This window comes from Pelobates fuscus, chromosome 2 (genome assembly GCF_036172605.1).
Source record: "Pelobates fuscus isolate aPelFus1 chromosome 2, aPelFus1.pri, whole genome shotgun sequence".
NCBI classification, from domain to species: domain Eukaryota; kingdom Metazoa; phylum Chordata; class Amphibia; order Anura; family Pelobatidae; genus Pelobates; species Pelobates fuscus.
The window spans coordinates 355,224,757-355,251,261 of record NC_086318.1 but is presented as its reverse complement, the minus strand read 5'-3'; the positions used below and the strand labels follow the sequence as shown (position 1 = coordinate 355,251,261).

The 26,505-nt window shown below is 42.8% G+C and overlaps 31 non-coding genes across 31 annotated transcripts; all 31 read left to right on the top strand.

Moving 5' to 3' along the window:
- The first annotated feature begins 876 nt into the window (after positions 1 to 876).
- LOC134591938 (U4 spliceosomal RNA) lies at positions 877 to 1,017 on the top strand. Its single transcript, XR_010088635.1, has one exon. It is a non-coding gene; the product is annotated as a U4 spliceosomal RNA (small nuclear RNA).
- A 478-nt stretch (positions 1,018 to 1,495) lies between these two features.
- Positions 1,496 to 1,662, top strand: LOC134590935 (U1 spliceosomal RNA). Its single transcript, XR_010087787.1, has one exon. It is a non-coding gene; the product is annotated as a U1 spliceosomal RNA (small nuclear RNA).
- An 899-nt stretch (positions 1,663 to 2,561) lies between these two features.
- LOC134592538 (U4 spliceosomal RNA) lies at positions 2,562 to 2,702 on the top strand. Its single transcript, XR_010089151.1, has one exon. It is a non-coding gene; the product is annotated as a U4 spliceosomal RNA (small nuclear RNA).
- Positions 2,703 to 3,173: 471 nt separating this feature from the next.
- Positions 3,174 to 3,340, top strand: LOC134591414 (U1 spliceosomal RNA). Its single transcript, XR_010088196.1, has one exon. It is a non-coding gene; the product is annotated as a U1 spliceosomal RNA (small nuclear RNA).
- Positions 3,341 to 4,239: 899 nt separating this feature from the next.
- Positions 4,240 to 4,380, top strand: LOC134592537 (U4 spliceosomal RNA). Its single transcript, XR_010089150.1, has one exon. It is a non-coding gene; the product is annotated as a U4 spliceosomal RNA (small nuclear RNA).
- A 471-nt stretch (positions 4,381 to 4,851) lies between these two features.
- On the top strand, positions 4,852 to 5,018 carry LOC134590428 (U1 spliceosomal RNA). Its single transcript, XR_010087353.1, has one exon. It is a non-coding gene; the product is annotated as a U1 spliceosomal RNA (small nuclear RNA).
- Positions 5,019 to 5,917: 899 nt separating this feature from the next.
- Positions 5,918 to 6,058, top strand: LOC134592536 (U4 spliceosomal RNA). The gene has a single exon (XR_010089149.1). It is a non-coding gene; the product is annotated as a U4 spliceosomal RNA (small nuclear RNA).
- A 477-nt stretch (positions 6,059 to 6,535) lies between these two features.
- LOC134591485 (U1 spliceosomal RNA) lies at positions 6,536 to 6,702 on the top strand. The gene has a single exon (XR_010088257.1). It is a non-coding gene; the product is annotated as a U1 spliceosomal RNA (small nuclear RNA).
- Positions 6,703 to 7,601: 899 nt separating this feature from the next.
- LOC134593202 (U4 spliceosomal RNA) lies at positions 7,602 to 7,742 on the top strand. The gene has a single exon (XR_010089718.1). It is a non-coding gene; the product is annotated as a U4 spliceosomal RNA (small nuclear RNA).
- Positions 7,743 to 8,213: 471 nt separating this feature from the next.
- Positions 8,214 to 8,380, top strand: LOC134591006 (U1 spliceosomal RNA). Its single transcript, XR_010087848.1, has one exon. It is a non-coding gene; the product is annotated as a U1 spliceosomal RNA (small nuclear RNA).
- An 899-nt stretch (positions 8,381 to 9,279) lies between these two features.
- LOC134592534 (U4 spliceosomal RNA) lies at positions 9,280 to 9,420 on the top strand. The gene has a single exon (XR_010089148.1). It is a non-coding gene; the product is annotated as a U4 spliceosomal RNA (small nuclear RNA).
- A 471-nt stretch (positions 9,421 to 9,891) lies between these two features.
- LOC134590427 (U1 spliceosomal RNA) lies at positions 9,892 to 10,058 on the top strand. The gene has a single exon (XR_010087352.1). It is a non-coding gene; the product is annotated as a U1 spliceosomal RNA (small nuclear RNA).
- An 899-nt stretch (positions 10,059 to 10,957) lies between these two features.
- Positions 10,958 to 11,098, top strand: LOC134592533 (U4 spliceosomal RNA). Its single transcript, XR_010089147.1, has one exon. It is a non-coding gene; the product is annotated as a U4 spliceosomal RNA (small nuclear RNA).
- Positions 11,099 to 11,569: 471 nt separating this feature from the next.
- LOC134590426 (U1 spliceosomal RNA) lies at positions 11,570 to 11,736 on the top strand. The gene has a single exon (XR_010087351.1). It is a non-coding gene; the product is annotated as a U1 spliceosomal RNA (small nuclear RNA).
- Positions 11,737 to 12,635: 899 nt separating this feature from the next.
- LOC134592532 (U4 spliceosomal RNA) lies at positions 12,636 to 12,776 on the top strand. Its single transcript, XR_010089146.1, has one exon. It is a non-coding gene; the product is annotated as a U4 spliceosomal RNA (small nuclear RNA).
- Positions 12,777 to 13,247: 471 nt separating this feature from the next.
- Positions 13,248 to 13,414, top strand: LOC134590424 (U1 spliceosomal RNA). Its single transcript, XR_010087350.1, has one exon. It is a non-coding gene; the product is annotated as a U1 spliceosomal RNA (small nuclear RNA).
- Positions 13,415 to 14,313: 899 nt separating this feature from the next.
- On the top strand, positions 14,314 to 14,454 carry LOC134593778 (U4 spliceosomal RNA). The gene has a single exon (XR_010090211.1). It is a non-coding gene; the product is annotated as a U4 spliceosomal RNA (small nuclear RNA).
- A 477-nt stretch (positions 14,455 to 14,931) lies between these two features.
- Positions 14,932 to 15,098, top strand: LOC134591483 (U1 spliceosomal RNA). The gene has a single exon (XR_010088256.1). It is a non-coding gene; the product is annotated as a U1 spliceosomal RNA (small nuclear RNA).
- Positions 15,099 to 15,997: 899 nt separating this feature from the next.
- On the top strand, positions 15,998 to 16,138 carry LOC134592531 (U4 spliceosomal RNA). The gene has a single exon (XR_010089145.1). It is a non-coding gene; the product is annotated as a U4 spliceosomal RNA (small nuclear RNA).
- Positions 16,139 to 16,609: 471 nt separating this feature from the next.
- LOC134590951 (U1 spliceosomal RNA) lies at positions 16,610 to 16,776 on the top strand. The gene has a single exon (XR_010087800.1). It is a non-coding gene; the product is annotated as a U1 spliceosomal RNA (small nuclear RNA).
- An 899-nt stretch (positions 16,777 to 17,675) lies between these two features.
- LOC134592530 (U4 spliceosomal RNA) lies at positions 17,676 to 17,816 on the top strand. Its single transcript, XR_010089144.1, has one exon. It is a non-coding gene; the product is annotated as a U4 spliceosomal RNA (small nuclear RNA).
- A 469-nt stretch (positions 17,817 to 18,285) lies between these two features.
- On the top strand, positions 18,286 to 18,452 carry LOC134590260 (U1 spliceosomal RNA). Its single transcript, XR_010087210.1, has one exon. It is a non-coding gene; the product is annotated as a U1 spliceosomal RNA (small nuclear RNA).
- A 906-nt stretch (positions 18,453 to 19,358) lies between these two features.
- Positions 19,359 to 19,499, top strand: LOC134592529 (U4 spliceosomal RNA). Its single transcript, XR_010089143.1, has one exon. It is a non-coding gene; the product is annotated as a U4 spliceosomal RNA (small nuclear RNA).
- A 471-nt stretch (positions 19,500 to 19,970) lies between these two features.
- On the top strand, positions 19,971 to 20,137 carry LOC134590720 (U1 spliceosomal RNA). The gene has a single exon (XR_010087602.1). It is a non-coding gene; the product is annotated as a U1 spliceosomal RNA (small nuclear RNA).
- Positions 20,138 to 21,036: 899 nt separating this feature from the next.
- Positions 21,037 to 21,177, top strand: LOC134592528 (U4 spliceosomal RNA). The gene has a single exon (XR_010089142.1). It is a non-coding gene; the product is annotated as a U4 spliceosomal RNA (small nuclear RNA).
- Positions 21,178 to 21,648: 471 nt separating this feature from the next.
- Positions 21,649 to 21,815, top strand: LOC134590089 (U1 spliceosomal RNA). The gene has a single exon (XR_010087065.1). It is a non-coding gene; the product is annotated as a U1 spliceosomal RNA (small nuclear RNA).
- An 899-nt stretch (positions 21,816 to 22,714) lies between these two features.
- Positions 22,715 to 22,855, top strand: LOC134592527 (U4 spliceosomal RNA). The gene has a single exon (XR_010089141.1). It is a non-coding gene; the product is annotated as a U4 spliceosomal RNA (small nuclear RNA).
- A 477-nt stretch (positions 22,856 to 23,332) lies between these two features.
- LOC134590088 (U1 spliceosomal RNA) lies at positions 23,333 to 23,499 on the top strand. Its single transcript, XR_010087064.1, has one exon. It is a non-coding gene; the product is annotated as a U1 spliceosomal RNA (small nuclear RNA).
- A 900-nt stretch (positions 23,500 to 24,399) lies between these two features.
- LOC134592526 (U4 spliceosomal RNA) lies at positions 24,400 to 24,540 on the top strand. The gene has a single exon (XR_010089140.1). It is a non-coding gene; the product is annotated as a U4 spliceosomal RNA (small nuclear RNA).
- Positions 24,541 to 25,011: 471 nt separating this feature from the next.
- On the top strand, positions 25,012 to 25,178 carry LOC134590087 (U1 spliceosomal RNA). Its single transcript, XR_010087063.1, has one exon. It is a non-coding gene; the product is annotated as a U1 spliceosomal RNA (small nuclear RNA).
- An 899-nt stretch (positions 25,179 to 26,077) lies between these two features.
- LOC134592525 (U4 spliceosomal RNA) lies at positions 26,078 to 26,218 on the top strand. Its single transcript, XR_010089139.1, has one exon. It is a non-coding gene; the product is annotated as a U4 spliceosomal RNA (small nuclear RNA).
- Positions 26,219 to 26,505: the final 287 nt, after the last annotated feature.

The window sequence follows — 26,505 nt, the reverse complement described above, 5'->3', positions numbered from 1 at the left end:
GAGAACTTCACCAATTCTGACGAAGGATAATTTCAGCCACGGCACCCGTCTTCTTTGGCTCTTACTTTCCGCATCAAGCAGGCAGCGACAATCATTTCCTAGGCTTGATCATTTTTATTATCTATGTTTTCTGGAGACCAGTTTTAAGCCAGAATTTCACTTTTTATTTTAACTTTTCAGCTTTTTTTTCTACATTTTTTTATCCTGACTTCTTTTGATTTATTGTATGCTTCAATGCAATGGAAGAAATAAAGAATTGGAGACCTATATTACGTCTTCCAACAGAACGTAACGTTTGATTGAATTTCTGGGAAAAAAAGATTTTCTGGATCAAGGCAGTGAATTGCCGCTTGAGACAATCAGACCAAACCTTAGGAATAGCTGGGTGGTCGCTAGCACTTACTAATGAACACCATGGAATTTTGAAAAAGCCACCACAAATGTTCTTTCAGCCCTGTTGAGTGTGGATGAAGAGAAGACAGGTGCTAGGCAAGGGTCATTCCTATCGATGGAGTCATGAAATGTGTGACTTTGGGGACGAACGTAGACCAGCGGATTGTGTACTCTGCCTAATGGCTGCTGTAGTAGAATCTTGGCAAAACCGTTTCCAAAGAGAGAAAAAAAATTGTACAAGGTTTGCTGCAAGATATGGTTGCCCTCACTCTCTGTTATAGGTTTGGAACCATTCCAAGATGCCATATAAGAAGACCGAGGAATTTGTTGGGGTTTAAGCTTCCCTGTAGGAGGAAGCGGGCCTAATTAGAATATTGCCTCCCACAATCCTTTGCAATGGCTTATGGTCATGAACTTTTTCTCACCGCTGTCTTAAAGTGTCCTTACGTGGTAGCTCTTAAAAGCTGGCCCACTTGAACAGTTATCTTTGCGCAGTGGCAGTATCGTAGCCCATGAGGTCAATCCGAGGCGTGATTATTGCTAATTGAAAACTTTACCCAATACCCCGCCATGATGACTTGAAATACAGTCAGCATTGGCAATTTTTGACAGGCTCTAAGGAGACTGAAAGATTGGTTTAAAAAAAGTTTATGGCGCCCCATGTCTAGGGCGTGTCTTACGTGACTCCCGTTTCTTCCTGAGCTCTGTTGCACCATTCCTTCCGCTGGCTTCCTTGCATTTCCCTTTTACCTTTCTCTCCCACTGAATCCACTTGTTTCCGGCAGCACACTATTCTCACTACATGCTACGAATTCCCATCCTTCGGCTCATTGGCCTAGCATTTGCCTTTATGCAAATTGCTCCTTCGCACCCTGAATCCAGCTCAATTATTCACACCTAACCACCTGAAGGCACTAAAATTACTGGTAGCTAAGGAAAACAACGATCAGCCACGAGGTTTGGTAATCTTTTGTAGCCTTCTATCATTTGGATTATTTATTTGCTCTTCTTTTTTTTTTTTTTTTAACTTGCTTTATTATTTCACCACAGCCTAAAGGAAAGGCTTCCCAGCGGGCGTGCCTTTGAATGTACCCGTCATGTCATACTTACCTGGCAGGGGAGCAATAGCCATGATCCCTAAGGTGGCTCTCCCAGAGTGAGGCTGGTTCATTGCACTCCGTACCAGTTGACCTCTGCGATTTCCTCAAATGTGGGAAACTCAACTGCATAATTTATGGTAGTGGGGGACTGCGTTCGCGCTTTCCCCTGTGTTTGCTTGTTTGACAAAAATAGAGAACTTCACCAATTCTGACGAAGGATAATTTCAGCCACGGCACCCGTCTTCTTTGGCTCTTACTTTCCGCATCAAGCAGGCAGCGACAATCATTTCCTAGGCTTGATCATTTTTATTATCTATGTTTTCTGGAGACCAGTTTTAAGCCAGAATTTCACTTTTTATTTTAACTTTTCAGCTTTTTTTTCATCATTTTTTTATCCTGACTTCTTTCGATTTATTGTATGCTTCAATGCAATGGAAGAAATAAAGAATTGGAGACCTATATTACGTCTTCCAACAGAACGTAACGTTTGATTGAATTTCTGGGAAAAAAAGATTTTCTGGATCAAGGCAGTGAATTGCCGCTTGAGACAATCAGACCAAACCTTAGGAATAGCTGGGTGGTCGCTAGCACTTACTAATGAACACCATGGAATTTTGAAAAAGCCACCACAAATGTTCTTTCAGCCCTGTTGAGTGTGGATGAAGAGAAGACAGGTGCTAGGCAAGGGTCATTCCTATCGATGGAGTCATGAAATGTGTGACTTTGGGGACGAACGTAGACCAGCGGATTGTGTACTCTGCCTAATGGCTGCTGTAGTAGAATCTTGGCAAAACTGTTTCCAAAGAGAGAAAAAAAATTGTACAAGGTTTGCTGCAAGATATGGTTGCCCTCACTCTCTGTTATAGGTTTGGAACCATTCCAAGATGCCATATAAGAAGACCGAGGAATTTGTTGGGGTTTAAGCTTCCCTGTAGGAGGAAGCGGGCCTAATTAGAATATTGCCTCCCATAATCCTTTGCAATGGCTTATGGTCATGAACTTTTTCTCACCGCTGTCTTAAAGTGTCCTTACGTGGTAGCTCTTAAAAGCTGGCCCACTTGAACAGCTAGCTTTGCGCAGTGGCAGTATCGTAGCCCATGAGGTCAATCCGAGGCGTGATTATTGCTAATTGAAAACTTTACCCAATACCCCGCCATGATGACTTGAAATACAGTCAGCATTGGCAATTTTTGACAGGCTCTAAGGAGACTGAAAGATTGGTTTAATAAAAGTTTATGGCGCCCCATGTCTAGGGCGTGTCTTACGTGACTCCCGTTTCTTCCTGAGCTCTGTTGCACCATTCCTTCCGCTGGCTTCTTAGCATTTCCCTTTTACCTTTCTCTCCCACTGAATTCACTTGTTTCCGGCAGCACACTATTCTCACTACATGCTACGAATTCCCATCCTTCGGCTCATTGGCCTAGCATTTGCCTTTATGCAAATTGCTCCTTCGCACCCTGAATCCAGCTCAATTATTCACACCTAACCACCTGAAGGCACTAAAATTACTGGTAGCTAAGGAAAACAACGATCAGCCACGAGGTTTGGTAATCTTTTGTAGCCTTCTATCATTTGGATTATTTATTTGCTTTTTTTTTTTTTTAACTTGCTTTATTATTTCACCACAGCCTAAAGGAAAGGCTTCCCAGCGGGCGTGCCTTTGAATGTACCCGTCATGTCATACTTACCTGGCAGAGGAGCAATAGCCATGATCCCTAAGGTGGCTCTCCCAGAGTGAGGCTGGTTCATTGCACTCCGTACCAGTTGATCTCTGCTATTTCCTCAAATGTGGGAAACTCGACTGCATAATTTATGGTAGTGGGGGACTGCGTTCGCGCTTTCCCCTGTGTTTGCTTGTTTGACAAAAATAGAGAACTTCACCAATTCTGACGAAGGATAATTTCAGCCACGGCACCCGTCTTCTTTGGCTCTTACTTTCCACATCAAGCAGGCAGCGACAATCATTTCCTAGGCTTGATCATTTTTATTATCTATGTTTTCTGGAGACCAGTTTTAAGCCAGAATTTCACTTTTTATTTTAACGTTTCAGCTTTTTTTTCATCATTTTTTTATCCTGACTTCTTTTGATTTATTGTATGCTTCAATGCAATGGAAGAAATAAAGAATTGGAGACCTATATTACGTCTTCCAACAGAACGTAACGTTTGATTGAATTTCTGGGAAACAAAGATTTTCTGGATCAAGGCAGTGAATTGCCGCTTGAGACAATCAGACCAAACCTTAGGAATAGCTGGGTGGTCGCTAGCACTTACTAATGAACACCATGGAATTTTGAAAAAGCCACCACAAATGTTCTTTCAGCCCTGTTGAGTGTGGATGAAGAGAAGACAGGTGCTAGGCAAGGGTCATTCCTATCGATGGAGTCATGAAATGTGTGACTTTGGGGACGAACGTAGACCAGCGGATTGTGTACTCTGCCTAATGGCTGCTGTAGTAGAATCTTGGCAAAACCGTTTCAAAAGAGAGAAAAAAAATTGTACAAGGTTTGCTGCAAGATATGGTTGCCCTCACTCTCTGTTATAGGTTTGGAACCATTCCAAGATGCCATATAAGAAGACCGAGGAATTTGTTGGGGTTTAAGCTTCCCTGTAGGAGGAAGCGGGCCTAATTAGAATATTGCCTCCCATAATCCTTTGCAATGGCTTATGGTCATGAACTTTTTCTCACCGCTGTCTTAAAGTGTCCTTACGTGGTAGCTCTTAAAAGCTGGCCCACTTGAACAGCTAGCTTTGCGCAGTGGCAGTATCGTAGCCCATGAGGTCAATCCGAGGCGTGATTATTGCTAATTGAAAACTTTACCCAATACCCCGCCATGATGACTTGAAATACAGTCAGCATTGGCAATTTTTGACAGGCTCTAAGGAGACTGAAAGATTGGTTTAATAAAAGTTTATGGCGCCCCATGTCTAGGGCGTGTCTTACGTGACTCCCGTTTCTTCCTGAGCTCTGTTGCACCATTCCTTCCGCTGGCTTCTTAGCATTTCCCTTTTACCTTTCTCTCCCACTGAATTCACTTGTTTCCGGCAGCACACTATTCTCACTACATGCTACGAATTCCCATCCTTCGGCTCATTGGCCTAGCATTTGCCTTTATGCAAATTGCTCCTTCGCACCCTGAATCCAGCTCAATTATTCACACCTAACCACCTGAAGGCACTAAAATTACTGGTAGCTAAGGAAAACAACGATCAGCCACGAGGTTTGGTAATCTTTTGTAGCCTTCTATCATTTGGATTATTTATTTGCTTTTTTTTTTTTTTAACTTGCTTTATTATTTCACCACAGCCTAAAGGAAAGGCTTCCCAGCGGGCGTGCCTTTGAATGTACCCGTCATGTCATACTTACCTGGCAGAGGAGCAATAGCCATGATCCCTAAGGTGGCTCTCCCAGAGTGAGGCTGGTTCATTGCACTCCGTACCAGTTGACCTCTGCGATTTCCTCAAATGTGGGAAACTCGACTGCATAATTTATGGTAGTGGGGGACTGCGTTCGCGCTTTCCCCTGTGTTTGCTTGTTTGACAAAAATAGAGAACTTCACCAATTCTGACGAAGGATAATTTCAGCCACGGCACCCGTCTTCTTTGGCTCTTACTTTCCACATCAAGCAGGCAGCGACAATCATTTCCTAGGCTTGATCATTTTTATTATCTATGTTTTCTGGAGACCCGTTTTAAGCCAGAATTTCACTTTTTATTTTAACTTTTCAGCTTTTTTTTCATCATTTTTTTATCCTGACTTCTTTTGATTTATTGTATGCTTCAATGCAATGGAAGAAATAAAGAATTGGAGACCTATATTACGTCTTCCAACAGAACGTAACGTTTGATTGAATTTCTGGGAAACAAAGATTTTCTGGATCAAGGCAGTGAATTGCCGCTTGAGACAATCAGACCAAACCTTAGGAATAGCTGGGTGGTCGCTAGCACTTACTAATGAACACCATGGAATTTTGAAAAAGCCACCACAAATGTTCTTTCAGCCCTGTTGAGTGTGGATGAAGAGAAGACAGGTGCTAGGCAAGGGTCATTCCTATCGATGGAGTCATGAAATGTGTGACTTTGGGGACGAACGTAGACCAGCGGATTGTGTACTCTGCCTAATGGCTGCTGTAGTAGAATCTTGGCAAAACCGTTTCAAAAGAGAGAAAAAAAATTGTACAAGGTTTGCTGCAAGATATGGTTGCCCTCACTCTCTGTTATAGGTTTGGAACCATTCCAAGATGCCATATAAGAAGACCGAGGAATTTGTTGGGGTTTAAGCTTCCCTGTAGGAGGAAGCGGGCCTAATTAGAATATTGCCTCCCATAATCCTTTGCAATGGCTTATGGTCATGAACTTTTTCTCACCGCTGTCTTAAAGTGTCCTTACGTGGTAGCTCTTAAAAGCTGGCCCACTTGAACAGCTAGCTTTGCGCAGTGGCAGTATCGTAGCCCATGAGGTCAATCCGAGGCGTGATTATTGCTAATTGAAAACTTTACCCAATACCCCGCCATGATGACTTGAAATACAGTCAGCATTGGCAATTTTTGACAGGCTCTAAGGAGACTGAAAGATTGGTTTAAAAAAAGTTTATGGCGCCCCATGTCTAGGGCGTGTCTTACGTGACTCCCGTTTCTTCCTGAGCTCTGTTGCACCATTCCTTCCGCTGGCTTCCTTGCATTTCCCTTTTACCTTTCTCTCCCACTGAATCCACTTGTTTCCGGCAGCACACTATTCTCACTACATGCTATGAATTCCCATCCTTCGGCTCATTGGCCTAGCATTTGCCTTTATGCAAATTGCTCCTTCGCACCCTGAATCCAGCTCAATTATTCACACCTAACCACCTGAAGGCACTAAAATTACTGGTAGCTAAGGAAAACAACGATCAGCCACGAGGTTTGGTAATCTTTTGTAGCCTTCTATCATTTGGATTATTTATTTGCTCTTCTTTTTTTTTTTTTTTAACTTGCTTTATTATTTCACCACAGCCTAAAGGAAAGGCTTCCCAGCGGGCGTGCCTTTGAATGTACCCGTCATGTCATACTTACCTGGCAGGGGAGCAATAGCCATGATTCCTAAGGTGGCTCTCCCAGAGTGAGGCTGGTTTATTGCACTCCGTACCAGTTGACCTCTGCGATTTCCTCAAATGTGGGAAACTCAACTGCATAATTTATGGTAGTGGGGGACTGCGTTCGCGCTTTCCCCTGTGTTTGCTTGTTTGACAAAAATAGAGAACTTCACCAATTCTGACGAAGGATAATTTCAGCCACGGCACCCGTCTTCTTTGGCTCTTACTTTCCACATCAAGCAGGCAGCGACAATCATTTCCTAGGCTTGATCATTTTTATTATCTATGTTTTCTGGAGACCAGTTTTAAGCCAGAATTTCACTTTTTATTTTAACTTTTCAGCTTTTTTTTCATCATTTTTTTATCCTGACTTCTTTTGATTTATTGTATGCTTCAATGCAATGGAAGAAATAAAGAATTGGAGACCTATATTACGTCTTCCAACAGAACGTAACGTTTGATTGAATTTCTGGGAAAAAAAGATTTTCTGGATCAAGGCAGTGAATTGCCGCTTGAGACAATCAGACCAAACCTTAGGAATAGCTGGGTGGTCGCTAGCACTTACTAATGAACACCATGGAATTTTGAAAAAGCCACCACAAATGTTCTTTCAGCCCTGTTGAGTGTGGATGAAGAGAAGACAGGTGCTAGGCAAGGGTCATTCCTATCGATGGAGTCATGAAATGTGTGACTTTGGGGACGAACGTAGACCAGCGGATTGTGTACTCTGCCTAATGGCTGCTGTAGTAGAATCTTGGCAAAACTGTTTCCAAAGTGAGAAAAAAAATTGTACAAGGTTTGCTGCAAGATATGGTTGCCCTCACTCTCTGTTATAGGTTTGGAACCATTCCAAGATGCCATATAAGAAGACCGAGGAATTTGTTGGGGTTTAAGCTTCCCTGTAGGAGGAAGCGGGCCTAATTAGAATATTGCCTCCCATAATCCTTTGCAATGGCTTATGGTCATGAACTTTTTCTCACCGCTGTCTTAAAGTGTCCTTACGTGGTAGCTCTTAAAAGCTGGCCCACTTGAACAGCTAGCTTTGCGCAGTGGCAGTATCGTAGCCCATGAGGTCAATCCGAGGTGTGATTATTGCTAATTGAAAACTTTACCCAATACCCCGCCATGATGACTTGAAATACAGTCAGCATTGGCAATTTTTGACAGGCTCTAAGGAGACTGAAAGATTGGTTTAATAAAAGTTTATGGCGCCCCATGTCTAGGGCGTGTCTTACGTGACTCCCGTTTCTTCCTGAGCTCCGTTGCACCATTCCTTCCGCTGGCTTCTTAGCATTTCCCTTTTACCTTTCTCTCCCACTGAATTCACTTGTTTACGGCAGCACACGATTCTCACTACATGCTACGAATTCCCATCCTTCGGCTCATTGGCCTAGCATTTGCCTTTATGCAAATTGCTCCTTCGCACCCTGAATCCAGCTCAATTATTCACACCTAACCACCTGAAGGCACTAAAATTACTGGTAGCTAAGGAAAACAACGATCAGCCATGAGGTTTGGTAATCTTTTGTAGCCTTCTATCATTTGGATTATTTATTTGCTTTTTTTTTTTTTTAACTTGCTTTATTATTTCACCACAGCCTAAAGGAAAGGCTTCCCAGCGGGCGTGCCTTTGAATGTACCCGTCATGTCATACTTACCTGGCAGAGGAGCAATAGCCATGATTCCTAAGGTGGCTCTCCCAGAGTGAGGCTGGTTCATTGCACTCCGTACCAGTTGACCTCTGCGATTTCCTCAAATGTGGGAAACTCGACTGCATAATTTATGGTAGTGGGGGACTGCGTTCGCGCTTTCCCCTGTGTTTGCTTGTTTGACAAAAATAGAGAACTTCACCAATTCTGACGAAGGATAATTTCAGCCACGGCACCCGTCTTCTTTGGCTCTTACTTTCCACATCAAGCAGGCAGCGACAATCATTTCCTAGGCTTGATCATTTTTATTATCTATGTTTTCTGGAGACCAGTTTTAAGCCAGAATTTCACTTTTTATTTTAACGTTTCAGCTTTTTTTTCATCATTTTTTTATCCTGACTTCTTTTGATTTATTGTATGCTTCAATGCAATGGAAGAAATAAAGAATTGGAGACCTATATTACGTCTTCCAACTGAACGTAACGTTTGATTGAATTTCTGGGAAACAAAGATTTTCTGGATCAAGGCAGTGAATTGCCGCTTGAGACAATCAGACCAAACCTTAGGAATAGCTGGGTGGTCGCTAGCACTTACTAATGAACACCATGGAATTTTGAAAAAGCCACCACAAATGTTCTTTCAGCCCTGTTGAGTGTGGATGAAGAGAAGACAGGTGCTAGGCAAGGGTCATTCCTATCGATGGAGTCATGAAATGTGTGACTTTGGGGACGAACGTAGACCAGCGGATTGTGTACTCTGCCTAATGGCTGCTGTAGTAGAATCTTGGCAAAACCGTTTCCAAAGAGAGAAAAAAAATTGTACAAGGTTTGCTGCAAGATATGGTTGCCCTCACTCTCTGTTATAGGTTTGGAACCATTCCAAGATGCCATATAAGAAGACCGAGGAATTTGTTGGGGTTTAAGCTTCCCTGTAGGAGGAAGCGGGCCTAATTAGAATATTGCCTCCCATAATCCTTTGCAATGGCTTATGGTCATGAACTTTTTCTCACCGCTGTCTTAAAGTGTCCTTACGTGGTAGCTCTTAAAAGCTGGCCCACTTGAACAGCTAGCTTTGCGCAGTGGCAGTATCGTAGCCCATGAGGTCAATCCGAGGCGTGATTATTGCTAATTGAAAACTTTACCCAATACCCCGCCATGATGACTTGAAATACAGTCAGCATTGGCAATTTTTGACAGGCTCTAAGGAGACTGAAAGATTGGTTTAATAAAAGTTTATGGCGCCCCATGTCTAGGGCGTGTCTTACGTGACTCCCGTTTCTTCCTGAGCTCTGTTGCACCATTCCTTCCGCTGGCTTCTTAGCATTTCCCTTTTACCTTTCTCTCCCACTGAATTCACTTGTTTCCGGCAGCACACTATTCTCACTACATGCTACGAATTCCCATCCTTCGGCTCATTGGCCTAGCATTTGCCTTCATGCAAATTGCTCCTTCGCACCCTGAATCCAGCTCAATTATTCACACCTAACCACCTGAAGGCACTAAAATTACTGGTAGCTAAGGAAAACAACGATCAGCCACGAGGTTTGGTAATCTTTTGTAGCCTTCTATCATTTGGATTATTTATTTGCTTTTTTTTTTTTTTAACTTGCTTTATTATTTCACCACAGCCTAAAGGAAAGGCTTCCCAGCGGGCGTGCCTTTGAATGTACCCGTCATGTCATACTTACCTGGCAGAGGAGCAATAGCCATGATCCCTAAGGTGGCTCTCCCAGAGTGAGGCTGGTTCATTGCACTCCGTACCAGTTGACCTCTGCGATTTCCTCAAATGTGGGAAACTCGACTGCATAATTTATGGTAGTGGGGGACTGCGTTCGCGCTTTCCCCTGTGTTTGCTTGTTTGACAAAAATAGAGAACTTCACCAATTCTGACGAAGGATAATTTCAGCCACGGCACCCGTCTTCTTTGGCTCTTACTTTCCACATTAAGCAGGCAGCGACAATCATTTCCTAGGCTTGATCATTTTTATTATCTATGTTTTCTGGAGACCAGTTTTAAGCCAGAATTTCACTTTTTATTTTAACGTTTCAGCTTTTTTTTCATCATTTTTTTATCCTGACTTCTTTTGATTTATTGTATGCTTCAATGCAATGGAAGAAATAAAGAATTGGAGACCTATATTACGTCTTCCAACAGAACGTAACGTTTGATTGAATTTCTGGGAAACAAAGATTTTCTGGATCAAGGCAGTGAATTGCCGCTTGAGACAATCAGACCAAACCTTAGGAATAGCTGGGTGGTCGCTAGCACTTACTAATGAACACCATGGAATTTTGAAAAAGCCACCACAAATGTTCTTTCAGCCCTGTTGAGTGTGGATGAAGAGAAGACAGGTGCTAGGCAAGGGTCATTCCTATCGATGGAGTCATGAAATGTGTGACTTTGGGGACGAACGTAGACCAGCGGATTGTGTACTCTGCCTAATGGCTGCTGTAGTAGAATCTTGGCAAAACCGTTTCCAAAGAGAGAAAAAAAATTGTACAAGGTTTGCTGCAAGATATGGTTGCCCTCACTCTCTGTTATAGGTTTGGAACCATTCCAAGATGCCATATAAGAAGACCGAGGAATTTGTTGGGGTTTAAGCTTCCCTGTAGGAGGAAGCGGGCCTAATTAGAATATTGCCTCCCATAATCCTTTGCAATGGCTTATGGTCATGAACTTTTTCTCACCGCTGTCTTAAAGTGTCCTTACATGGTAGCTCTTAAAAGCTGGCCCACTTGAACAGCTAGCTTTGCGCAGTGGCAGTATCGTAGCCCATGAGGTCAATCCGAGGCGTGATTATTGCTAATTGAAAACTTTACCCAATACCCCGCCATGATGACTTGAAATACAGTCAGCATTGGCAATTTTTGACAGGCTCTAAGGAGACTGAAAGATTGGTTTAATAAAAGTTTATGGCGCCCCATGTCTAGGGCGTGTCTTACGTGACTCCCGTTTCTTCCTGAGCTCTGTTGCACCATTCCTTCCGCTGGCTTCTTAGCATTTCCCTTTTACCTTTCTCTCCCACTGAATTCACTTGTTTCCGGCAGCACACTATTCTCACTACATGCTACGAATTCCCATCCTTCGGCTCATTGGCCTAGCATTTGCCTTTATGCAAATTGCTCCTTCGCACCCTGAATCCAGCTCAATTATTCACACCTAACCACCTGAAGGCACTAAAATTACTGGTAGCTAAGGAAAACAACGATCAGCCACGAGGTTTGGTAATCTTTTGTAGCCTTCTATCATTTGGATTATTTATTTGCTTTTTTTTTTTTTTAACTTGCTTTATTATTTCACCACAGCCTAAAGGAAAGGCTTCCCAGCGGGCGTGCCTTTGAATGTACCCGTCATGTCATACTTACCTGGCAGAGGAGCAATAGCCATGATCCCTAAGGTGGCTCTCCCAGAGTGAGGCTGGTTCATTGCACTCCGTACCAGTTGACCTCTGCGATTTCCTCAAATGTGGGAAACTCGACTGCATAATTTATGGTAGTGGGGGACTGCGTTCGCGCTTTCCCCTGTGTTTGCTTGTTTGACAAAAATAGAGAACTTCACCAATTCTGACGAAGGATAATTTCAGCCACGGCACCCGTCTTCTTTGGCTCTTACTTTCCACATCAAGCAGGCAGCGACAATCATTTCCTAGGCTTGATCATTTTTATTATCTATGTTTTCTGGAGACCAGTTTTAAGCCAGAATTTCACTTTTTATTTTAACTTTTCAGCTTTTTTTTCATCATTTTTTTATCCTGACTTCTTTTGATTTATTGTATGCTTCAATGCAATGGAAGAAATAAAGAATTGGAGACCTATATTACGTCTTCCAACAGAACGTAACGTTTGATTGAATTTCTGGGAAACAAAGATTTTCTGGATCAAGGCAGTGAATTGCCGCTTGAGACAATCAGACCAAACCTTAGGAATAGCTGGGTGGTCGCTAGCACTTACTAATGAACACCATGGAATTTTGAAAAAGCCACCACAAATGTTCTTTCAGCCCTGTTGAGTGTGGATGAAGAGAAGACAGGTGCTAGGCAAGGGTCATTCCTATCGATGGAGTCATGAAATGTGTGACTTTGGGGACGAACGTAGACCAGCGGATTGTGTACTCTGCCTAATGGCTGCTGTAGTAGAATCTTGGCAAAACCGTTTCCAAAGAGAGAAAAAAAATTGTACAAGGTTTGCTGCAAGATATGGTTGCCCTCACTCTCTGTTATAGGTTTGGAACCATTCCAAGATGCCATATAAGAAGACCGAGGAATTTGTTGGGGTTTAAGCTTCCCTGTAGGAGGAAGCGGGCCTAATTAGAATATTGCCTCCCATAATCCTTTGCAATGGCTTATGGTCATGAACTTTTTCTCACCGCTGTCTTAAAGTGTCCTTACGTGGTAGCTCTTAAAAGCTGGCCCACTTGAACAGCTAGCTTTGCGCAGTGGCAGTATCGTAGCCCATGAGGTCAATCCGAGGCGTGATTATTGCTAATTGAAAACTTTACCCAATACCCCGCCATGATGACTTGAAATACAGTCAGCATTGGCAATTTTTGACAGGCTCTAAGGAGACTGAAAGATTGGTTTAATAAAAGTTTATGGCGCCCCATGTCTAGGGCGTGTCTTACGTGACTCCCGTTTCTTCCTGAGCTCTGTTGCACCATTCCTTCCGCTGGCTTCTTAGCATTTCCCTTTTACCTTTCTCTCCCACTGAATTCACTTGTTTCCGGCAGCACACTATTCTCACTACATGCTACGAATTCCCATCCTTCGGCTCATTGGCCTAGCATTTGCCTTTATGCAAATTGCTCCTTCGCACCCTGAATCCAGCTCAATTATTCACACCTAACCACCTGAAGGCACTAAAATTACTGGTAGCTAAGGAAAACAACGATCAGCCACGAGGTTTGGTAATCTTTTGTAGCCTTCTATCATTTGGATTATTTATTTGCTTTTTTTTTTTTTTAACTTGCTTTATTATTTCACCACAGCCTAAAGGAAAGGCTTCCCAGCGGGCGTGCCTTTGAATGTACCCGTCATGTCATACTTACCTGGCAGAGGAGCAATAGCCATGATCCCTAAGGTGGCTCTCCCAGAGTGAGGCTGGTTCATTGCACTCCGTACCAGTTGACCTCTGCGATTTCCTCAAATGTGGGAAACTCGACTGCATAATTTATGGTAGTGGGGGACTGCGTTCGCGCTTTCCCCTGTGTTTGCTTGTTTGACAAAAATAGAGAACTTCACCAATTCTGACGAAGGATAATTTCAGCCACGGCACCCGTCTTCTTTGGCTCTTACTTTCCACATCAAGCAGGCAGCGACAATCATTTCCTAGGCTTGATCATTTTTATTATCTATGTTTTCTGGAGACCAGTTTTAAGCCAGAATTTCACTTTTTATTTTAACTTTTCAGCTTTTTTTTCATCATTTTTTTATCCTGACTTCTTTTGATTTATTGTATGCTTCAATGCAATGGAAGAAATAAAGAATTGGAGACCTATATTACGTCTTCCAACAGAACGTAACGTTTGATTGAATTTCTGGGAAACAAAGATTTTCTGGATCAAGGCAGTGAATTGCCGCTTGAGACAATCAGACCAAACCTTAGGAATAGCTGGGTGGTCGCTAGCACTTACTAATGAACACCATGGAATTTTGAAAAAGCCACCACAAATGTTCTTTCAGCCCTGTTGAGTGTGGATGAAGAGAAGACAGGTGCTAGGCAAGGGTCATTCCTATCGATGGAGTCATGAAATGTGTGACTTTGGGGACGAACGTAGACCAGCGGATTGTGTACTCTGCCTAATGGCTGCTGTAGTAGAATCTTGGCAAAACTGTTTCCAAAGAGAGAAAAAAAATTGTACAAGGTTTGCTGCAAGATATGGTTGCCCTCACTCTCTGTTATAGGTTTGGAACCATTCCAAGATGCCATATAAGAAGACCGAGGAATTTGTTGGGGTTTAAGCTTCCCTGTAGGAGGAAGCGGGCCTAATTAGAATATTGCCTCCCACAATCCTTTGCAATGGCTTATGGTCATGAACTTTTTCTCACCGCTGTCTTAAAGTGTCCTTATGTGGTAGCTCTTAAAAGCTGGCCCACTTGAACAGTTAACTTTGCGCAGTGGCAGTATCGTAGCCCATGAGGTCAATCAGAGGCGTGATTATTGCTAATTGAAAACTTTACCCAATACCCCGCCATGATGACTTGAAATACAGTCAGCATTGGCAATTTTTGACAGGCTCTAAGGAGACTGAAAGATTGGTTTAAAAAAAGTTTATGGCGCCCCATGTCTAGGGCGTGTCTTACGTGACTCCCGTTTCTTCCTGAGCTCTGTTGCACCATTCCTTCCGCTGGCTTCCTTGCATTTCCCTTTTACCTTTCTCTCCCACTGAATCCACTTGTTTCCGGCAGCACATTATTCTCACTACATGCTATGAATTCCCATCCTTCGGCTCATTGGCCTAGCATTTGCCTTTATGTAAATTGCTCCTTCGCACCCTGAATCCAGCTCAATTATTCACACCTAACCACCTGAAGGCACTAAAATTACTGGTAGCTAAGGAAAACAACGATCAGCCACGAGGTTTGGTAATCTTTTGTAGCCTTCTATCATTTGGATTATTTATTTGCTCTTCTTTTTTTTTTTTTTTAACTTGCTTTATTATTTCACCACAGCCTAAAGGAAAGGCTTCCCAGCGGGCGTGCCTTTGAATGTACCCGTCATGTCATACTTACCTGGCAGGGGAGCAATAGCCATGATTCCTAAGGTGGCTCTCCCAGAGTGAGGCTGGTTTATTGCACTCCGTACCAGTTGACCTCTGCGATTTCCTCAAATGTGGGAAACTCAACTGCATAATTTATGGTAGTGGGGGACTGCGTTCGCGCTTTCCCCTGTGTTTGCTTGTTTGACAAAAATAGAGAACTTCACCAATTCTGACGAAGGATAATTTCAGCCACGGCACCTGTCTTCTTTGGCTCTTACTTTCCACATCAAGCAGGCAGCGACAATCATTTCCTAGACTTGATCATTTTTATTATCTATGTTTTCTGGAGACCAGTTTTAAGCCAAAATTTCACTTTTTATTTTAACTTTTCTGCTTTTTTTTCATCATTTTTTTATCCTGACTTCTTTTGATTTATTGTATGCTTCAATGCAATGGAAGAAATAAAGAATTGGAGACCTATATTACGTCTTCCAACAGAACGTAACGTTTGATTGAATTTCTGGGAAAAAAAGATTTTCTGGATCAAGGCAGTGAATTGCCGCTTGAGACAATCAGACCAAACCTTAGGAATAGCTGGGTGGTCGCTAGCACTTACTAATGAACACCATGGAATTTTGAAAAAGCCACCACAAATGTTCTTTCAGCCCTGTTGAGTGTGGATGAAGAGAAGACAGGTGCTAGGCAAGGGTCATTCCTATCGATGGAGTCATGAAATGTGTGACTTTGGGGACGAACGTAGACCAGCGGATTGTGTACTCTGCCTAATGGCTGCTGTAGTAGAATCTTGGCAAAACTGTTTCCAAAGTGAGAAAAAAAATTGTACAAGGTTTGCTGCAAGATATGGTTGCCCTCACTCTCTGTTATAGGTTTGGAACCATTCCAAGATGCCATATAAGAAGACCGAGGAATTTGTTGGGGTTTAAGCTTCCCTGTAGGAGGAAGCGGGCCTAATTAGAATATTGCCTCCCATAATCCTTTGCAATGGCTTATGGTCATGAACTTTTTCTCACCGCTGTCTTAAAGTGTCCTTACGTGGTAGCTCTTAAAAGCTGGCCCACTTGAACAGCTAGCTTTGCGCAGTGGCAGTATCGTAGCCCATGAGGTCAATCCGAGGCGTGATTATTGCTAATTGAAAACTTTACCCAATACCCCGCCATGATGACTTGAAATACAGTCAGCATTGGCAATTTTTGACAGGCTCTAAGGAGACTGAAAGATTGGTTTAATAAAAGTTTATGGCGCCCCATGTCTAGGGCGTGTCTTACGTGACTCCCGTTTCTTCCTGAGCTCTGTTGCACCATTCCTTCCGCGGGCTTCTTAGCATTTCCCTTTTACCTTTCTCTCCCACTGAATTCACTTGTTTCCGGCAGCACACTATTCTCACTACATGCTACGAATTCCCATCCTTCGGCTCATTGGCCTAGCATTTGCCTTTATGCAAATTGCTCCTTCGCACCCTGAATCCAGCTCAATTATTCACACCTAACCACCTGAAGGCACTAAAATTACTGGTAGCTAAGGAAAACAACGATCAGCCACGAGGTTTGGTAATCTTTTGTAGCCTTCTATCATTTGGATTATTTATTTGCTTTTTTTTTTTTTTTACTTGCTTTATTATTTCACCATAGCCTAAAGGAAAGGCTTCCCAGCGGGCGTGCCTTTGAATGTACCCGTCATGTCATACTTACCTGGCAGGGGAGCAATAGCCATGATCCCTAAGGTGGCTCTCCCAGAGTGAGGCTGGTTCATTGCACTACGTACCAGTTGACCTCTGCGATTTCCTCAAATGTGGGAAACTCAACTGCATAATTTATGGTAGTGGGGGACTGCGTTCGCGCTTTCCCCTGTGTTTGCTTGTTTGACAAAAATAGAGAACTTCACCAATTCTGATGAAGGATAATTTCAGCCACGGCACCCGTCTTCTTTGGCTCTTACTTTCCGCATCAAGCAGGCAGCGACAATCATTTCCTAGGCTTGATCATTTTTATTATCTATGTTTTCTGGAGACCAGTTTTAAGCCAGAATTTCACTTTTTATTTTAACTTTTCAGCTTTTTTTTCATCATTTTTTTATCCTGACTTCTTTTGATTTATTGTATGCTTCAATGCAATGGAAGAAATAAAGAATTGGAGACCTATATTACGTCTTCCAACAGAACGTAACGTTTGATTGAATTTCTGGGAAAAAAAGATTTTCTGGATCAAGGCAGTGAATTGCCGCTTGAGACAATCAGACCAAACCTTAGGAATAGCTGGGTGGTCGCTAGCACTTACTAATGAACACCATGGAATTTTGAAAAAGCCACCACAAATGTTCTTTCAGCCCTGTTGAGTGTGGATGAAGAGAAGACAGGTGCTAGGCAAGGGTCATTCCTATCGATGGAGTCATGAAATGTGTGACTTTGGGGACGAACGTAGACCAGCGGATTGTGTACTCTGCCTAATGGCTGCTGTAGTAGAATCTTGGCAAAACTGTTTCCAAAGAGAGAAAAAAAATTGTACAAGGTTTGCTGCAAGATATGGTTGCCCTCACTCTCTGTTATAGGTTTGGAACCATTCCAAGATGCCATATAAGAAGACCGAGGAATTTGTTGGGGTTTAAGCTTCCCTGTAGGAGGAAGCGGGCCTAATTAGAATATTGCCTCCCATAATCCTTTGCAATGGCTTATGGTCATGAACTTTTTCTCACCGCTGTCTTAAAGTGTCCTTACGTGGTAGCTCTTAAAAGCTGGCCCACTTGAACAGCTAGCTTTGCGCAGTGGCAGTATCGTAGCCCATGAGGTCAATCCGAGGCGTGATTATTGCTAATTGAAAACTTTACCCAATACCCCGCCATGATGACTTGAAATACAGTCAGCATTGGCAATTTTTGACAGGCTCTAAGGAGACTGAAAGATTGGTTTAATAAAAGTTTATGGCGCCCCATGTCTAGGGCGTGTCTTACGTGACTCCCGTTTCTTCCTGAGCTCTGTTGCACCATTCCTTCCGCTGGCTTCTTAGCATTTCCCTTTTACCTTTCTCTCCCACTGAATTCACTTGTTTCCGGCAGCACACTATTCTCACTACATGCTACGAATTCCCATCCTTCGGCTCATTGGCCTAGCATTTGCCTTTATGCAAATTGCTCCTTCGCACCCTGAATCCAGCTCAATTATTCACACCTAACCACCTGAAGGCACTAAAATTACTGGTAGCTAAGGAAAACAACGATCAGCCACGAGGTTTGGTAATCTTTTGTAGCCTTCTATCATTTGGATTATTTATTTGCTTTTTTTTTTTTTTTACTTGCTTTATTATTTCACCATAATAAAGGAAAGGCTTCCCAGCGGGCGTGCCTTTGAATGTACCCGTCATGTCATACTTACCTGGCAGGGGAGAAATAGCCATGATCCCTAAGGTGGCTCTCCCAGAGTGAGGCTGGTTCATTGCACTCCGTACCAGTTGACCTCTGCGATTTCCTCAAATGTGGGAAACTCGACTGCATAATTTATGGTAGTGGGGGACTGCGTTCGCGCTTTCCCGCTTTCCCCTGTGTTTGCTTGTTTGACAAAAATAGAGAACTTCACCAATTCTGATGAAGGATAATTTCAGCCACGGCACCCGTCTTCTTTGGCTCTTACTTTCCGCATCAAGCAGGCAGCGACAATCATTTCCTAGGCTTGATCATTTTTATTATCTATGTTTTCTGGAGACCAGTTTTAAGCCAGAATTTCACTTTTTATTTTAACTTTTCAGCTTTTTTTTCATCATTTTTTTATTCTGACTTCTTTTGATTTATTGTATGCTTCAATGCAATGGAAGAAATAAAGAATTGGAGACCTATATTACGTCTTCCAACAGAACGTAACGTTTGATTGAATTTCTGGGAAAAAAAGATTTTCTGGATCAAGGCAGTGAATTGCCGCTTGAGACAATCAGACCAAACCTTAGGAATAGCTGGGTGGTCGCTAGCACTTACTAATGAACACCATGGAATTTTGAAAAAGCCACCACAAATGTTCTTTCAGCCCTGTTGAGTGTGGATGAAGAGAAGACAGGTGCTAGGCAAGGGTCATTCCTATCGATGGAGTCATGAAATGTGTGACTTTGGGGACGAACGTAGACCAGCGGATTGTGTACTCTGCCTAATGGCTGCTGTAGTAGAATCTTGGCAAAACTGTTTCCAAAGAGAGAAAAAAATTGTACACGGTTTGCTGCAAGATATGGTTGCCCTCACTCTCTGTTATAGGTTTGGAACCATTCCAAGATGCCATATAAGAAGACCGAGGAATTTGTTGGGGTTTAAGCTTCCCTGTAGGAGGAAGCGGGCCTAATTAGAATATTGCCTCCCATAATCCTTTGCAATGGCTTATGGTCATGAACTTTTTCTCACCGCTGTCTTAAAGTGTCCTTACGTGGTAGCTCTTAAAAGCTGGCCCACTTGAACAGCTAGCTTTGCGCAGTGGCAGTATCGTAGCCCATGAGGTCAATCCGAGGCGTGATTATTGCTAATTGAAAACTTTACCCAATACCCCGCCATGATGACTTGAAATACAGTCAGCATTGGCAATTTTTGACAGGCTCTAAGGAGACTGAAAGATTGGTTTAATAAAAGTTTATGGCGCCCCATGTCTAGGGCGTGTCTTACGTGACTCCCGTTTCTTCCTGAGCTCTGTTGCACCATTCCTTCCGCTGGCTTCTTAGCATTTCCCTTTTACCTTTCTCTCCCACTGAATTCACTTGTTTCCGGCAGCACACTATTCTCACTACATGCTACGAATTCCCATCCTTCGGCTCATTGGCCTAGCATTTGCCTTTATGCAAATTGCTCCTTCGCACCCTGAATCCAGCTCAATTATTCACACCTAACCACCTGAAGGCACTAAAATTACTGGTAGCTAAGGAAAACAACGATCAGCCACGAGGTTTGGTAATCTTTTGTAGCCTTCTATCATTTGGATTATTTATTTGCTTTTTTTTTTTTTTAACTTGCTTTATTATTTCACCACAGCCTAAAGGAAAGGCTTCCCAGCGGGCGTGCCTTTGAATGTACCCGTCATGTCATACTTACCTGGCAGGGGAGCAATAGCCATGATTCCTAAGGTGGCTCTCCCAGAGTGAGGCTGGTTCATTGCACTCCGTACCAGTTGACCTCTGCGATTTCCTCAAATGTGGGAAACTCGACTGCATAATTTATGGTAGTGGGGGACTGCGTTCGCGCTTTCCCCTGTGTTTGCTTGTTTGACAAAAATAGAGAACTTCACCAATTCTGATGAAGGATAATTTCAGCCACGGCACCCGTCTTCTTTGGCTCTTACTTTCCACATCAAGCAGGCAGCGACAATCATTTCCTAGGCTTGATCATTTTTATTATCTATGTTTTCTGGAGACCAGTTTTAAGCCAGAATTTCACTTTTTATTTTAACTTTTCAGCTTTTTTTTCATCATTTTTTTATCCTGACTTCTTTTGATTTATTGTATGCTTCAATGCAATGGAAGAAATAAAGAATTGGAGACCTATATTACGTCTTCCAACAGAACGTAACGTTTGATTGAATTTCTGGGAAAAAAAGATTTTCTGGATCAAATCAGTGAATTGCCGCTTGAGACAATCAGACCAAACCTTAGGAATAGCTGGGTGGTCGCTAGCACTTACTAATGAACACCATGGAATTTTGAAAAAGCCACCACAAATGTTCTTTCAGCCCTGTTGAGTGTGGATGAAGAGAAGACAGGTGCTAGGCAAGGGTCATTCCTATCGATGGAGTCATGAAATGTGTGACTTTGGGGACGAACGTAGACCAGCGGATTGTGTACTCTGCCTAATGGCTGCTGTAGTAGAATCTTGGCAAAACTGTTTCCAAAGAGAGAAAAAAAATTGTACAAGGTTTGCTGCAAGATATGGTTGCCCTCACTCTCTGTTATAGGTTTGGAACCATTCCAAGATGCCATATAAGAAGACCGAGGAATTTGTTGGGGTTTAAGCTTCCCTGTAGGAGGAAGCGGGCCTAATTAGAATATTGCCTCCCATAATCCTTTGCAATGGCTTATGGTCATGAACTTTTTCTCACCGCTGTCTTAAAGTGTCCTTACGTGGTAGCTCTTAAAAGCTGGCCCACTTGAACAGCTAGCTTTGCGCAGTGGCAGTATCGTAGCCCATGAGGTCAATCCGAGGCGTGATTATTGCTAATTGAAAACTTTACCCAATACCCCGCCATGATGACTTGAAATACAGTCAGCATTGGCAATTTTTGACAGGCTCTAAGGAGACTGAAAGATTGGTTTAATAAAAGTTTATGGCGCCCCATGTCTAGGGCGTGTCTTACGTGACTCCCGTTTCTTCCTGAGCTCTGTTGCACCATTCCTTCCGCTGGCTTCTTAGCATTTCCCTTTTACATTTCTCTCCCACTGAATTCACTTGTTTCCGGCAGCACACTATTCTCACTACATGCTACGAATTCCCATCCTTCGGCTCATTGGCCTAGCATTTGCCTTTATGCAAATTGCTCCTTCGCACCCTGAATCCAGCTCAATTATTCACACCTAACCACCTGAAGGCACTAAAATTACTGGTAGCTAAGGAAAACAACGATCAGCCACGAGGTTTGGTAATCTTTTGTAGCCTTCTATCATTTGGATTATTTATTTGCTTTTTTTTTTTTTTTACTTGCTTTATTATTTCACCACAGCCTAAAGGAAAGGCTTCCCAGCGGGCGTGCCTTTGAATGTACCCGTCATGTCATACTTACCTGGCAGGGGAGCAATAGCCATGATCCCTAAGGTGGCTCTCCCAGAGTGAGGCTGGTTCATTGCACTCCGTACCAGTTGACCTCTGCGATTTCCTCAAATGTGGGAAACTCGACTGCATAATTTATGGTAGTGGGGGACTGCGTTCGCGCTTTCCCCTGTGTTTGCTTGTTTGACAAAAATAGAGAACTTCACCAATTCTGACGAAGGATAATTTCAGCCACGGCACCCGTCTTCTTTGGCTCTTACTTTCCACATCAAGCAGGCAGCGACAATCATTTCCTAGGCTTGATCATTTTTATTATCTATGTTTTCTGGAGACCAGTTTTAAGCCAGAATTTAACTTTTTATTTTAACTTTTCAGCTTTTTTTTCATCATTTTTTTATCCTGACTTCTTTTGATTTATTGTATGCTTCAATGCAATGGAAGAAATAAAGAATTGGAGACCTATATTACGTCTTCCAACAGAACGTAACGTTTGATTGAATTTCTGGGAAAAAAAGATTTTCTGGATCAAATCAGTGAATTGCCGCTTGAGACAATCAGACCAAACCTTAGGAATAGCTGGGTGGTCGCTAGCACTTACTAATGAACACCATGGAATTTTGAAAAAGCCACCACAAATGTTCTTTCAGCCCTGTTGAGTGTGGATGAAGAGAAGACAGGTGCTAGGCAAGGGTCATTCCTATCGATGGAGTCATGAAATGTGTGACTTTGGGGACGAACGTAGACAAGCGGATTGTGTACTCTGCCTAATGGCTGCTGTAGTAGAATCTTGGCAAAACTGTTTCCAAAGAGAGAAAAAAAATTGTACAAGGTTTGCTGCAAGATATGGTTGCCCTCACTCTCTGTTATAGGTTTGGAACCATTCCAAGATGCCATATAAGAAGACCGAGGAATTTGTTGGGGTTTAAGCTTCCCTGTAGGAGGAAGCGGGCCTAATTAGAATATTGCCTCCCATAATCCTTTGCAATGGCTTATGGTCATGAACTTTTTCTCACCGCTGTCTTAAAGTGTCCTTACGTGGTAGCTCTTAAAAGCTGGCCCACTTGAACAGCTAGCTTTGCGCAGTGGCAGTATCGTAGCCCATGAGGTCAATCCGAGGCGTGATTATTGCTAATTGAAAACTTTACCCAATACCCCGCCATGATGACTTGAAATACAGTCAGCATTGGCAATTTTTGACAGGCTCTAAGGAGACTGAAAGATTGGTTTAATAAAAGTTTATGGCGCCCCATGTCTAGGGCGTGTCTTACGTGACTCCCGTTTCTTCCTGAGCTCTGTTGCACCATTCCTTCCGCTGGCTTCTTAGCATTTCCCTTTTACCTTTCTCTCCCACTGAATTCACTTGTTTCCGGCAGCACACTATTCTCACTACATGCTACGAATTCCCATCCTTCGGCTCATTGGCCTAGCATTTGCCTTTATGCAAATTGCTCCTTCGCACCCTGAATCCAGCTCAATTATTCACACCTAACCACCTGAAGGCACTAAAATTACTGGTAGCTAAGGAAAACAACGATCAGCCACGAGGTTTGGTAATCTTTTGTAGCCTTCTATCATTTGGATTATTTATTTGCTTTTTTTTTTTTTTTTTTTTAACTTGCTTTATTATTTCACCACAGCCTAAAGGAAAGGCTTCCCAGCGGGCGTGCCTTTGAATGTACCCGTCATGTCATACTTACCTGGCAGGGGAGCAATAGCCATGATCCCTAAGGTGGCTCTCCCAGAGTGAGGCTGGTTCATTGCACTCCGTACCAGTTGACCTCTGCGATTTCCTCAAATGTGGGAAACTCGACTGCATAATTTATGGTAGTGGGGGACTGCGTTCGCGCTTTCCCCTGTGTTTGCTTGTTTGACAAAAATAGAGAACTTCACCAATTCTGACGAAGGATAATTTCAGCCACGGCACCCGTCTTCTTTGGCTCTTACTTTCCACATCAAGCAGGCAGCGACAATCATTTCCTAGGCTTGATCATTTTTATTATCTATGTTTTCTGGAGACCAGTTTTAAGCCAGAATTTCACTTTTTATTTTAACTTTTCAGCTTTTTTTTTCATCATTTTTTTATCCTGACTTCTTTTGATTTATTGTATGCTTCAATGCAATGGAAGAAATAAAGAATTGGAGACCTATATTACGTCTTCCAACAGAACGTAACGTTTGATTGAATTTCTGGGAAAAAAAGATTTTCTGGATCAAATCAGTGAATTGCCGCTTGAGACAATCAGACCAAACCTTAGGAATAGCTGGGTGGTCGCTAGCACTTACTAATGAACACCATGGAATTTTGAAAAAGCCACCACAAATGTTCTTTCAGCCCTGTTGAGTGTGGATGAAGAGAAGACAGGTGCTAGGCAAGGGTCATTCCTATCGATGGAGTCATGAAATGTGTGACTTTGGGGACGAACGTAGACCAGCGGATTGTGTACTCTGCCTAATGGCTGCTGTAGTAGAATCTTGGCAAAACTGTTTCCAAAGAGAGAAAAAAAATTGTACAAGGTTTGCTGCAAGATATGGTTGCCCTCACTCTCTGTTATAGGTTTGGAACCATTCCAAGATGCCATATAAGAAGACCGAGGAATTTGTTGGGGTTTAAGCTTCCCTGTAGGAGGAAGCGGGCCTAATTAGAATATTGCCTCCCATAATCCTTTGCAATGGCTTATGGTCATGAACTTTTTCTCACCGCTGTCTTAAAGTGTCCTTACGTGGTAGCTCTTAAAAGCTGGCCCACTTGAACAGCTAGCTTTGCGCAGTGGCAGTATCGTAGCCCATGAGGTCAATCCGAGGCGTGATTATTGCTAATTGAAAACTTTACCCAATACCCCGCCATGATGACTTGAAATACAGTCAGCATTGGCAATTTTTGACAGGCTCTAAGGAGACTGAAAGATTGGTTTAATAAAAGTTTATGGCGCCCCATGTCTAGGGCGTGTCTTACGTGACTCCCGTTTCTTCCTGAGCTCTGTTGCACCATTCCTTCCGCTGGCTTCTTAGCATTTCCCTTTTACATTTCTCTCCCACTGAATTCACTTGTTTCCGGCAGCACACTATTCTCACTACATGCTACGAATTCCCATCCTTCGGCTCATTGGCCTAGCATTTGCCTTTATGCAAATTGCTCCTTCGCACCCTGAATCCAGCTCAATTATTCACACCTAACCACCTGAAGGCACTAAAATTACTGGTAGCTAAGGAAAACAACGATCAGCCACGAGGTTTGGTAATCTTTTGTAGCCTTCTATCATTTGGATTATTTATTTGCTTTTTTTTTTTTTTTACTTGCTTTATTATTTCACCACAGCCTAAAGGAAAGGCTTCCCAGCGGGCGTGCCTTTGAATGTACCCGTCATGTCATACTTACCTGGCAGGGGAGCAATAGCCATGATCCCTAAGGTGGCTCTCCCAGAGTGAGGCTGGTTCATTGCACTCCGTACCAGTTGACCTCTGCGATTTCCTCAAATGTGGGAAACTCGACTGCATAATTTATGGTAGTGGGGGACTGCGTTCGCGCTTTCCCCTGTGTTTGCTTGTTTGACAAAAATAGAGAACTTCACCAATTCTGACGAAGGATAATTTCAGCCACGGCACCCGTCTTCTTTGGCTCTTACTTTCCACATCAAGCAGGCAGCGACAATCATTTCCTAGGCTTGATCATTTTTATTATCTATGTTTTCTGGAGACCAGTTTTAAGCCAGAATTTAACTTTTTATTTTAACTTTTCAGCTTTTTTTTCATCATTTTTTTATCCTGACTTCTTTTGATTTATTGTATGCTTCAATGCAATGGAAGAAATAAAGAATTGGAGACCTATATTACGTCTTCCAACAGAACGTAACGTTTGATTGAATTTCTGGGAAAAAAAGATTTTCTGGATCAAATCAGTGAATTGCCGCTTGAGACAATCAGACCAAACCTTAGGAATAGCTGGGTGGTCGCTAGCACTTACTAATGAACACCATGGAATTTTGAAAAAGCCACCACAAATGTTCTTTCAGCCCTGTTGAGTGTGGATGAAGAGAAGACAGGTGCTAGGCAAGGGTCATTCCTATCGATGGAGTCATGAAATGTGTGACTTTGGGGACGAACGTAGACAAGCGGATTGTGTACTCTGCCTAATGGCTGCTGTAGTAGAATCTTGGCAAAACTGTTTCCAAAGAGAGAAAAAAAATTGTACAAGGTTTGCTGCAAGATATGGTTGCCCTCACTCTCTGTTATAGGTTTGGAACCATTCCAAGATGCCATATAAGAAGACCGAGGAATTTGTTGGGGTTTAAGCTTCCCTGTAGGAGGAAGCGGGCCTAATTAGAATATTGCCTCCCATAATCCTTTGCAATGGCTTATGGTCATGAACTTTTTCTCACCGCTGTCTTAAAGTGTCCTTACGTGGTAGCTCTTAAAAGCTGGCCCACTTGAACAGCTAGCTTTGCGCAGTGGCAGTATCGTAGCCCATGAGGTCAATCCGAGGCGTGATTATTGCTAATTGAAAACTTTACCCAATACCCCGCCATGATGACTTGAAATACAGTCAGCATTGGCAATTTTTGACAGGCTCTAAGGAGACTGAAAGATTGGTTTAATAAAAGTTTATGGCGCCCCATGTCTAGGGCGTGTCTTACGTGACTCCCGTTTCTTCCTGAGCTCTGTTGCACCATTCCTTCCGCTGGCTTCTTAGCATTTCCCTTTTACCTTTCTCTCCCACTGAATTCACTTGTTTCCGGCAGCACACTATTCTCACTACATGCTACGAATTCCCATCCTTCGGCTCATTGGCCTAGCATTTGCCTTTATGCAAATTGCTCCTTCGCACCCTGAATCCAGCTCAATTATTCACACCTAACCACCTGAAG